The sequence below is a fragment of the Schistocerca cancellata genome, chromosome 5 (genome assembly GCF_023864275.1).
Source record: "Schistocerca cancellata isolate TAMUIC-IGC-003103 chromosome 5, iqSchCanc2.1, whole genome shotgun sequence".
In the NCBI taxonomy this organism is placed as follows: domain Eukaryota; kingdom Metazoa; phylum Arthropoda; class Insecta; order Orthoptera; family Acrididae; genus Schistocerca; species Schistocerca cancellata.
This window is the reverse complement of record NC_064630.1, coordinates 204,026,919-204,038,925: the sequence shown is the minus strand read 5'-3', so window position 1 is coordinate 204,038,925 and position 12,007 is coordinate 204,026,919.

Sequence of the window (12,007 nt, the reverse complement as noted above, 5' to 3'; positions counted from 1 at the left end):
CAGTCAACGGCAACTATGATGTCTTTTAAGAAATACTGGAAAGTGTTAGAATTACGTTTGCAGTTCTAAAGGGATTAGACTTATATCCCGCACGAGAAAACTCCAATTGCGGCGGTACATAACGGTTGTTGCTGCTGAGTTGCTCTTCCTAAACAGCATCCCATAAGAGGAAACAAGTTGCCAGTTGCGACTTTTAGTCATACAGTCGAGCCACGCATGTCTGCTTTCATGCTCCGCTGCTAACTGGCTGCAATTAATAATCTGTTGCTGTAATCCTGCAGCCAAATAGTTTATGCATCAGCTAGAATTGCGAATTAATAAAAATGCACAGAGATATGAAATACAAGATAAGTGAATAACTTAATAAAAGGGGTCCTATTCTAACGTCTGTAATTGATGCAGTGAATTATGCTGAGTAATGTTTATTCAAGAAAGGATATCTCAAACAGATGGGAATTGCCCTACGATATTCAATTAAAATACGGACATAAATACCCTTACGAACGCAGTAAAGTTACGTTGACAGGGTTACAATAATGGTAGCAAAATCCCCACACTAAATGGTCACCAAATATGTGCGATACTACGTCCATTTCATCGCAAATGTACGAAATATTCACCAGCGCAAAATAGTTCAGAGTTCAACCTGATGATTCACAAATTAGCACACATAATACAAAGAATAGCTACTATACTCTATCTATTCTCAGTTCCGTAAATCCAGCAGAAATAGAGCTCTACTCTGGAGCACATTGAGACCTCTGTAAATACAAAGGTCTCCTGACCGCTTTTAAATTAGCACAGTTTTTAGTTTTTTAATAGCGGCCGCAGTCAACATTTAAATAACGTTACTGACACAATAGTAAACTATTCATTAAACAAAAACGCAACTATGATCAAATATGAGGTATGTATGTATGTATTGAACTGGGGACGTAGAAACGACAGAGAGGCTTCGTCCCCGTCGTAACCCTCCAAGGTACACAACCCCACAACATGCCACAGCAGTCCACTCACCCCACCGCACCCCCACACGGAATCCAATCCAGGGTTATTGTGCGGACCCCCCCCCCCCCCCCTCCCCTGGAACGTCTCACACCAGACGAGTGTAACCCAAATGTTTGCGTGGTAGAGTAATTATGGTGTGCGCGTACGTGGAGACAGTGTTTGCGCAGCAATCGCCGACATAGTGTAACTGAGGCGGACTAAGGGGAACCAGCCCGCAGACGCCGAGGCAGATGGAAAACCGCCATAAAAACCATTCACAGGCTGGCCGCAAACTGTACCTCGACACTAATCCGCCGTGCAGATTCTTGCCGGGGACCGGCACGCCCTCCCGCTCAGGAAGCAGTGCGTTAGACCGCACAGGCTAGCTGGGCGGGCCAAATATGAGATACTGATGCTGTGTTCAAAATGGTTCAAATGGCTCTGAGCACTATGGGACTTAACATCTGTGGTCATCAGTCCCCTAGAAATTCAAACTACTTAAACCTAACTAACCTAAGGACATCACACACATTCATGCCCAAGGCAGGATTCGAACCTGCGACCGTAGCAGTCTGATGCTGTGTTCATATGCTGTGTAAATGTGGTGAAGACAATGTTCTAAGAAACATTTGCATAATGCAAATGACATAAAAGGCTCTGCAAATCAATAAATAAAATAGATAAAGGTATGTAGATTTCAGGGATGATAGCTATAATTCAGTGCTATCATCTAAGATATCGTTTATTGAATTCGCATGAGGCGATTAAAAGTTGTTAATTGGGAGGATCATTGAGAAAACGATTATTTTCTGTAAGATACTAACTATTTGTTTTAAAGATATTGAGATATTCTTGCGTCACTGGGTGCGTCTCATTTTTCTGCGATCGCAAATGTATTCAGATTTGTGTTGCTAATTGAAGTGAGTTATTGTCTAATTTCAAAGAGCTGTAACTTTGCCGTCTTTAGGAGGAGACTCAGCCATTTCCTGGAGCACTGTCTGTTGCCCAAAGGCCGTGCAAGCCACAGCCGTCCAAGTTTTCAGCGTTGGAAGTACTTGTTGCTGGTGACGCTGCTCGTCTCTGCACACAGATGACCGGAAACGGTCATGGAACCAATGTGGCCACGCCGCGCTCTCTGCCCTGGGCCCAATAGCGTTCAGCCGTACAGCAAATTCATATCACCCGGTACCAGTACTGAGCAACCGATTAGCTCGCCTAAATACGCGTAATGTTGCAAGAGGCGGAAGGAAACACGGAAGGTAATAAGGGATGAGACTTTTCCATCCACATTCTGTATCTCGTTTTCAACAGATAGAGCCAGTATATCACCAGACTTTAGCGCAATAACTGATTCCTTGATTAAAATCATTGTTACTCAATCAATACGAAGAGTCATACATCGCTTACGCTTTTTGGAAGTTAAATTAGAGGTCCAGTTGACACAAAACACTCCGATTTGATGTTCAAATAATAGATTTGTTTGAGTTTTCATGCCCAGACAGAGTAAGTCAGAAAACGGAATATATCATTTTACTAGATTTCTAGGAAACAATAAGTTTTAAATAATTTACATGTAGTAGACGTTCTGATAATGGTAACTTCTTGTGACGTGACTTAGAGTGTATCATCTCCCAAGTTCTTGGTAAGTCTATTTGACGGTTTTACATCAGAGAATAACTAGCAAAAACATAATGACAAATTGTGTAAAATGCAGTGGCGTCTACATTTCTTCTAGCGGTACTCATTTTGGAAGGATATTTGCAGTTCTCAAACTGGCAGTAGGAACAATTTACTATTCGTGTTGTTACACTGTTCGTTCTTCCTCTTGTTTGCTATGAATTATTCTTTTCAGCAACGGTGTATTATCTCAAATAAATTTAGCCGAATGGTTATTCTTCTTGGCGGCTGACTACCGTATGTTTCGGATTTGTTCAAACTTCCACAAATAGTTTTGAATTAGCCCGATGTCACGGAGAGCCGACATTGCAATACACCTGCCTTATGAGCGCACGTGCTAACTTTCTGTAACATCCATCACTAAACAGACTCTTACTCGAACTGTAAAATACTTAATACGTTAAAACAGCAGAGATATTACCTGCTTCTTCATTTGAACTGTTAAAATTTAAATTACGCCAGTTGAATTTAATTAATGTACATGAGTCCTTGTGACCATTGCTTTGTAATATAACGAAGAACACAGAAACGAGAATTGTTAAGCTGGGTTAGGAAGTGTTGTGACAACGATGTCCAAACCTGAAAAAAAAATAGATGACAGAGACTTCCACTATCCCTACTACATAGTCTAGAATGGATTTGTGTCGGTCTAATGCGTTCTTAAAAGTGAAAGAATGTCAAGCTTTTGTATCCAGCATCGGAATGTGATTGCATAAATTGGTTGGCCAAGGTTTCGAATTCTTTTGCAATTCTAGCTATTAAGTCTCTCCAATGTGTAGCAATGTCGATCACTGTGGTTCGATCTTCCGCTGGTCTTGAGACGAGTTTCATCTGGTGTCGTCGTTAACAACCGTTTCGCAGTTTGCGCACTAGCTTTCATCTTACACTTATTTCAGCTAACCTCGACTTCACAAACAATGTTCAGTCAGTGTGAAGTTTCCCATTTGGTTCAACCCAATCTCCGATTTGAGCGAATGATCGCCTTTCCCATCTGAGGAAAGTACTGTCGCCAGGAAGGCAGGCTTATCTGTTACTGTGGCTAACCATCTAGCACTATTAAGGTAGTGTTTTTTCTCTTCCTTGGATCAGTTGTGTAGGGATATTGTACATGTCGTGCTATTACAGTTTAAGATAAAAATATTTCATGTATACAAGCGGTAAAAAGCGGCGTTTAAGAGTTTTCTGTTTACTATGTCTTGGTAAAAGTAGGTTCAGTCTACATCTTGTCTCACGCTCAACGATAGAGTTGTTTGTGCAGTAATTATTGTATTAAACTGCGAAAACTCGTAACGCCAATCAGTGCAAATGGCTTCACACTAGGCGCCAAATAGTAATAAATTGAAAACGACATACATATCACCAATATCACCCCGCACTGGGCCCCAAAATGTCGTGAATTTAAGAAACTCACATGCTAGTCGAGCAGATTATTTAAGGTTTAAAACACGAGCAATTTACGTTTATTACGACATTATTTATACAAATGTAAATCTTTGGGTCCGTTTGACTCGGAGTCGAACGACTCAGTAATGACATGTGGGGAGGAGAGGGGAAGGGGGGGGGGAAGGAGTAAGACCCAACTACTGGATCGCAAGTAATCGTCCATTCAACATGGAGCTGAAAAGCGAAAATCAAGAAGTGACGTTAAACAATGGGATGGGAGTCGGAATCTGAATGGGAAGGGGGGGGGAGGAGTAAGACCCAACTACTGGATCGCAAGTAATCATCCATTCAACATGGAGCTGAAAGCGATAAATCAAGAAGTGACGTTAAACAATGGGATGGGAGTCGGAATCTGAATCAAAGTCCGGAGACTGATTATGAAATGGGTTGACTTGCCACCAGAAGACGAATTCAGCGTGTCATCGAAATCTTTTAGACTGTCCCTCACTGTTTCACTGCCTCTCACTGATTAAGCTCGGCTGCCTCACAAACTGCTTCTTCCTCCAAATCGCCTCTTGGCTGTTCATATAGTTCACAAACTGCCAGAATTTTCCTTCATATCAGCCTTGTCATCGGCAGAGCGAATTTGCAGTTTCACCGATTGACCACGGCTTCCAGCCTTCGTGTATCTTGTACCAGCTGGCGTTGTGTCTCGAAAACTTCCATTTCGGTTCTCACGTGTCCTATGTTGTAGCAGTTCCCTGCAATGGCCGGAATCTCCCCAGTGAATTGCTCAAGTGTTTGACTACAATCCCTAGCTATCGTGAAGGTAGTCACAGAATCACAGAACTCTTTAGTTTGTAATGGGAATTCCTGCGTTTGTCGCTGTGTCCACCGGTTTCTGCGAATTACAGGCATTCTCCTCGCCATCCGCCAGACTTTATGCGGGACAACTACTCTAAAGAGAGGCGAACACTTAATCTGCCACCCCCCCCCCCCCCCCCCCCCGCTTACCTGCGGGTCCGGGATATGCTCACTAGAGCATCACGACTACAACAAACCCCGTTATTTATAACAGGTAGGTGTGCAGTTCGTCGAGGTGTCTGCAGGAGACGACGACTAAGTGGTAGCCGGTGTCGAGCGGCCTCTGGGCGAAACATTTAATGAGTAGTCGTCTCTGTGCTCACTAGCAAAATCATACAAACCAGCTGTGGCTTAAACATCCACCCTCATTCTGAGCTCTCCACAAAAAATAATGGCTTTGTGGCCGCGAATGTGTCCCCACCCGTCCCAGTACATACGAGGTAGCGGGGTAAGTGTTTCATCCCAAGATGGCGAGCCTTGCCATCCTCCAACGGTGTAGCTAGAGAAGGGAAGGCTGCCACGTCATACGAAGCGGCATTTAATGATTCTTCACCATTCGAAGAGAGTTGTTTGAGAATGGCCAAATTTTTGCTGCTTGTTACGCTTCATGCGCCAAGCATCCGCCTTGATACCACACACTCCGATCAGGGGCTCTCCCAAAGGTGCCACCCAGCCACTGAAAGGGCCACCTGACATAGCGGCCGCTGCCGGGAGTTGCGATGCTCCAAGAAGACAAGCAGCCACTCCTTGGCATACATGGGGAGCGAACACATCAGTAGTGCGATCCCTGTGTTGTCAGGAGGCCCAGGCAGGTGGGTATATAACAGCTCCACCATTCGGACTATCAGGGTAGAATGGGGCTACAGGAGGGAAGGTAGAATGGAAGGAAGGGGGGGGGGAGAGGAATCCACACTATAGACGCTAGGAAGGGAGTTCTTTCCCAAAAGGCTCAAACTAAAAACAGAAAATTTGGAAGTGGAACTCAATCCTCAAGCAGGGACCTAAACGCCAAAAAGGATGACAGAACAGGCAGAAGGAACAAACTTAAAAGCAAAACAGGGAACCAGGTGGGTAGCCAGATCGATATAAATCAGATCACAGCGAGAAGGGAAAAACGGGACAACGGGGAAGGGGTGAGGATAGCGAGGGAGGGCAGGGTGAATGAAATGCAGCCAGGGAAGAAAAAATTGGCGTGAGACCCCTGGGGGCACTGTATTTTAATAAGACTTTACAGGTCTGTTATCACTGTACTCAAACTTGTCTGGTTTTTAAATACTTATTTTGGTCAACTAAATTGCTGTCATTCAGTGTAGTTACTACTTTATTCCCATCTACCTAATCGATCAACATATTCAGGGTGATACTGTGATGATCTTACAAACTTTCAGGAATGATGGAGAAGGGCAACTGTATAATTTTGAGGTAAGGGACCCTGTTCCAGAAATGACATGAGAGAAAATTGTCTAGTGAACGTGGGGCTCTAAAATGCTTCTTAAGAGGTATTAATACTCGTCTGACGCGTTTCACAGTGGCATAGATGCACAAGCTGTGCACTTCAGAGCCCATGTTTACTGGACTGTTTTTCTTATTTTGGTCCATACTACCTCCTCCTAAAACATGGAAAGCAAAGAGATTGTAGTGGAAGAGGTAACTGTTAGAGCTATCGGAGCGATTTGCGCATTTAACTTGCGACTTGTTTCCAGACCAGGGACCCTTAACTCCGACAGATGCATTTACTCTTCTCCATCATTCCTGAAAGTCTGTAAAATCATCACGGAATTACCGAGTACATCGATCGATAACTTTCTGCGTTGCGTTCCCTCGCACATTCTATTTAGACAAGACATGTAGTAAAAAACATTGACATACGCAAGCCAGATAACAAGACATTAATGAAGAATAATAATAATAATTATTACATACTGTCATACGAACTTTGTATGATAAGATATTTGCTAATCGGCGCCTATATTTAATGCATAACTAACGCTTATGAATTTTTTTTCTATTTTGTGATAGTCACTTCCTCCGATGCCCAAATGGGTGGTAACTGTCGTCAAAAAGCTGATGATATCCAACGCTAGCAACGTTCCGCCTGTCAACTGTCTTGTCAAGCTGGCGGAAGTGTCACACAGAAATCTGGTATACTACCTCAGAATTGATTCTGCTGAGACATAAGCATCACTTGCATAGATGCGTTAGCGTTTCGTACAACTCTGCAGCCAGATGAAGTTCATGAGGAGACACTTTCATTGGATGTGCATTACCGAACTTATATGACGATAAACTGCTTGAGAAATTACAGTGTGTGTGTGTGTGTGTGTGTGTGTGTGTGTGTGTGTACACAACTACAGCTGGACTGGCTACTGTTAAATTGAGTTTGTTTTCAAAACTTTTCACTTCAAGTTTAATTCACTTCCTTCATTTCATTTCCTACTTCATATACAGGGTGTTTCAAAAATGACCGGTATATTTGAAACGGCAATAAAAACTAAACGAGCAGCGATAGAAATACACCGTTTGTTGCAATATGCTTGGGACAACCATACATTTTCAGGCGGACAAACTTTCGAAATTACAGTAGTTACAATTTTCAACAACAGATGGCGCTGCAAGTGATGTGAAAGATATAGAAGACAACGCAGTCTGTGGGTGCGCCATTCTGTACGTCGTCTTTCTGCTGTAAGCGTGTGCTGTTCACAACGTGCAAGTGTGCTGTAGACAACATGGTTTATTCCTTAGAACAGAGGATTTTTCTGGTGTTGGAATTCCACCGCCTAGAACACAGTGTTGTTGCAACAAGACGAAGTTTTCAACGGAGGTTTAATGTAACCAAAGGACCGAAAAGCGATACAATAAAGGATCTGTTTGAAAAATTTCCACGGACTGGCAACGTGACGGATGAACGTGCTGGAAAGGTAGGGCGACCGCGTACGGCAACCACATTGGGCAACGCACAGCTAGTGCAGCAGGTGATCCAACAGCGGCCTCGGGTTTCCGTTCGCCTTGTTGCAGCTGCGGTCCAAATGACGCCAACGTCCACGTATCGTCTCATGCGCCAGAGTTTACGCCTCTATCCATACAAAATTCAAATGCGGCAACCCCTCAGCGCCGCTACCATTGCTGCACGAGAGACATTCACTAACGATATAGTGCACAGGATTGATTACGGCTATATGCATGTGGGCAGCATTTGGTTTACTGACGAAGCTTATTTTTACCTGGACGGCTTCGTCAATAAACAGAACTGGCGCATATGGGGAACCAAAAAGCCCCATGTTGCAGTTCCATCGTCCCTGCATCCTCAAAGTACTGGTCTGGGCCGCCATTTCTTCCAAAGGAATCATTGGCCCATTTTTCAGATCCGAAACGATTACTGCATCACGCTATCTGGACATTCTTCGTGAATTTGTGGCGGTACAAACTGCCTTAGACGACACTGCGAACACCTCGTGGTTTATGCAAGATGGTGCCCGGCCACATCGCACGGCCGACGTCTTTAATTTCCTGAATGGATATTTCGATGATCGTGTGATTGCTTGGGCTATCCGAAACATACAGGAGGTGGCGTGGATTGGCCTCCCTATTCGCCAGACATGAACCCCTGTGACTTCTTTCTGTGGGGACACTTGAAAGACCAGGTGTACCGCCAGAATCCAGAAACAATTGAACAGCTGAAGCAGTACATCTCATCTGCATGTGAAGCTATTCCGCCAGACACGTTGTCAAAGGTTTCGGGTAATTTCATTCAGAGACTACGCCATATTATTGCTACGCATGGTGGATATGTGGAAAATATCGCACTATAGAGTTTCCCAGACCGCAGCGCCATCTGTTGTTGAAAATTGTAACTACTGTAATTTCGAAAGTTTGTCTGCCTGAAAATGTATTGTTGTCCCAAGCATATTGCAACAAACGGTGTATTTCTATCGCTGCTCGTTTAGTTTTTACTGCCGTTTCAAATATACCGGTCATTTTTGAAACACACTGTAAGTGTTTTGACGTCCAAATCACACACTTTTCTAAGCTAATTTAGGAAGGTCTATCACATCTGAGGTCGTACATATGGTTTTGTCACAATTTTTCGGCTGCTGTAAGATGCATTTTGAAGCCCTATCTCCGCCTGAAGACAGTTGGCTATTTCAGTATTCCACTGGATCGCTCCGCCGTGGCTGGTCGGAGGTGGCTGTGTAATTATCTGTGTCTCCAGTTAAAATTTACTAAACCCTTTGGAAAATATTTTCATCAAAACTACAGCTCTGTAAAACCACTCGACGACCAGAAATAATATTAATGAATCCAGAGAAAATTTCCGGATGGGTTTCAGATGAGAAATCTTGATGAAAACACAGATATTAATGGCAACACCGAACATATACACACTGTTATTTGTATCTGCTTGATGATGTGCATATTTATTCGAAAATTTCGCTTCCATCAAAACAGGTACTATTATCTCCCTGTCACAACAGAATTCTAAATTGTCCATCCACTACAAAAGTCCACACAACATTCATTCCTTTATAAATACAGTTTGCTCATTCTATATAGTCTGTCTGTTCGACATTTCCAAGTACCTCAACCACTTCGCTGACAAATAAAATTTTACTTGTGACTGCACATGCCACTTTACTCTTATTTCATGCTTTTTGGCAACACTTCGTTAGTAGGTGACTATTTGACATAGTCACCGTCCGCCATTAAACAAATCTCGAACTCTTCTTTTCTTATCTTTTTTCTTGGAATCTTTTACAACAAATTAACTCAGCTTCTTCTCGATTCTATCGATTAAAGTTAGTTTGTTTTTGGATCCACCTCCATAGCCTTTCGAAAAGTTCCAGGTGTGCGATGTCTCAGCTTATTATTCATCTCTCCGTACTAAAACGACGTCACTACCGTCCGTTACAACTCTCTCCATTACGCTGACACGTTAGCCAAAACAGCTGCAATTTAATTCCTTCTCATTACAATACTTACTTCTACACTCTTCTCCTCGCGTAACAGTCTAAACACACTGCTTTAAAATATTTCATCTCTTCTCATTACATGAAGCATACATACACTAACATACCACCATCCTCTTATTCCCTCTTTTCACTCTCTGCTCACCATCAACTGCCCTCCTTCGACTTACCTCTATTACAAAATATAGATAAAAATTTTGCCCTAACTGACGTAGTACTCGAACGATAAATTCACAAACATTACACAAAAATAGACTAAAAGAAATACATTTGCAAATAAAGTTTCATACATGCGTCCGTATATCACATTTGTATTGGCTCATATGGCTCTGAGCATTATGCCACTTAACGTCTAAGGTCATCAGTCGCCTAGAACTTAGAACTAATTAAACCTAACTAACCTAAGGACATCACACACATCCATGCCCGAGGCAGGATTCGAACCTGCGACCGTAGCGGTCGCTCGGCTCCTGACTGTAGCGCCTAGAACCGCACGGCCCTTGCGGCCGGCACATTTGTATTAATAAAATAGGTAATTAGATATGCAACAACAGTAGATACGAAGCAAACGCAATTAAAGTAATAGAGACTACAACCGAATTAACACGCAGAAAATACACAGGATGAAAATGTCGATCACAGCGAGAGAAATCTGTAATTAAAATATAATGTTTGACAATAGGTACAATAGGTCTCTAAGGACATACCATGCTAATCACATGCGTTTGAACGTACCTTTTCATGTTCTCACCACTTCAACTGGCTACCAGTGCTCGTTATTAAAAATTTTTTTTGTTATGTAGTCTACGAGGGTACCATCTTTATTTAATTTGACGCTGTCATTTACCATCTTCGAACTGAGTATCATGGCATATAATTTCTTTACATTCGAGAGAAAATCAAAAAAGTTACTGTAAAGCAAGTATGGGATTAAATAATTTTCTTTATGGCCAATTATCCTAATGTTTTATTTACCAAGAACGCGATGCAAATATGATTTTTTTCAGTTCAGCATTTGAAAGCTTTTCTAAAATACGAAACTGATATCATATTTTTCTTTTTAATTTTGGTTGTGATACAATTGGAGAAAAAGGCGAGAATAATGCAACCAATTCACCGCTGACGCAGCAAAATTCACTTTTTCAGCAACAAAGTGCCTAATAACAGGGTGGAAGATGCACAGTGAAACTATATTGGTGTTTCTCATTTTCTTCTTTATGCATGTGAAAGGAAACGAAGAGTATAAGAGCACTGAACTTGGAAGGGTGTCCTGATCGAATAAAAACTAGCACATATTTCCAATAAAATTATGATAGTGGGCTGTGTGTCTAAGTATATTTAAAAGTTATTGATAGTATTAATGAAGCAAAATAGACGTTACATTGTGTATTTCTGAGAGTAAAAAATTTTGCTTAATATATACCGTCACTCATTTTCTTAGATAAACAGTTGAGGAGCTCGGTAAAAACCGGAAAAAATAATTAGCAAGGCAGAAGAATTTGTAAGGAATAGCGTGAATGCATTGGTGTGGACATTTAAATAAGCAAGGTAATGGAGCTACGGGGAGATGAACAGCAGTTCGATAAACACAGCATTTGCCGCATTAACTCTTAATAACTTCCTATCGCGGGATATTGAGTTACTCACTGTATTACAGGCGGCCGACGAGCCCGTCCTTCATGATCTCGTAATGCGATCTCAAACGCGCAGCGTAAATTTTTAACGCGGATCATTACGGCGCAGATTTCCATAAAGCAAAACACAATTTGCACATTATGTAGCTAATTATTTGTGACTAATCTTGAAATTTGATGGCCGTATTAAATCGGAATAATTGCGGAACTGCGCCGCGGCGTGCTTACGGCTGGTTTTCAATCACGAGTCATAAATACGGCGAAAGCGGAATTAGCCGTGTTGCGGATAACGCCCGACAGGCCCGCCGTGTCCACGTCTGCCTCGTCCTGATTTCGCTTCCAGGTTCGCGTTACGCGCTGCTCACGCGCGTAATACGTGACGTGCAGGGCTAAATTCTGAAGGCTTCGGTAAAGCCTACAAAAGTAGCACGGCATTATTCACTGTGTGGGACATTCCTAGACTCGTAGGACAGTCTCCAGGAAGTAAAAGACATAACC